Below are 275 nucleotides of genomic sequence, written 5' to 3'. Positions count from 1 at the left end.
ATGCTAATTCCAAAACAATCTTTGAGACTTTACTAAGAACAAACAAATGATACCAACACTCTCCTCTTTCTCAAAGTTGCATTAATAAATCTGATCATAACATCATCATTATCTCAATTGCATCACCGTTCCATATCAATACTCGTTTTCTTTCAACAGGATCCAGATTGCCAAGGACTCTCTTTGTATCCTTCTGTATCTTTTGCATCGGCATAGGTGGCAGGCTGCAACAGGGTGCAACGGAGTTCCATTGCCCTCCCCTACATTACTCTGTA

This window comes from Penaeus monodon, chromosome 29, assembly GCF_015228065.2.
Source record: "Penaeus monodon isolate SGIC_2016 chromosome 29, NSTDA_Pmon_1, whole genome shotgun sequence".
In the NCBI taxonomy this organism is placed as follows: Eukaryota; Metazoa; Arthropoda; class Malacostraca; order Decapoda; family Penaeidae; genus Penaeus; species Penaeus monodon.
Note: the sequence above shows the minus strand (reverse complement) of the source record.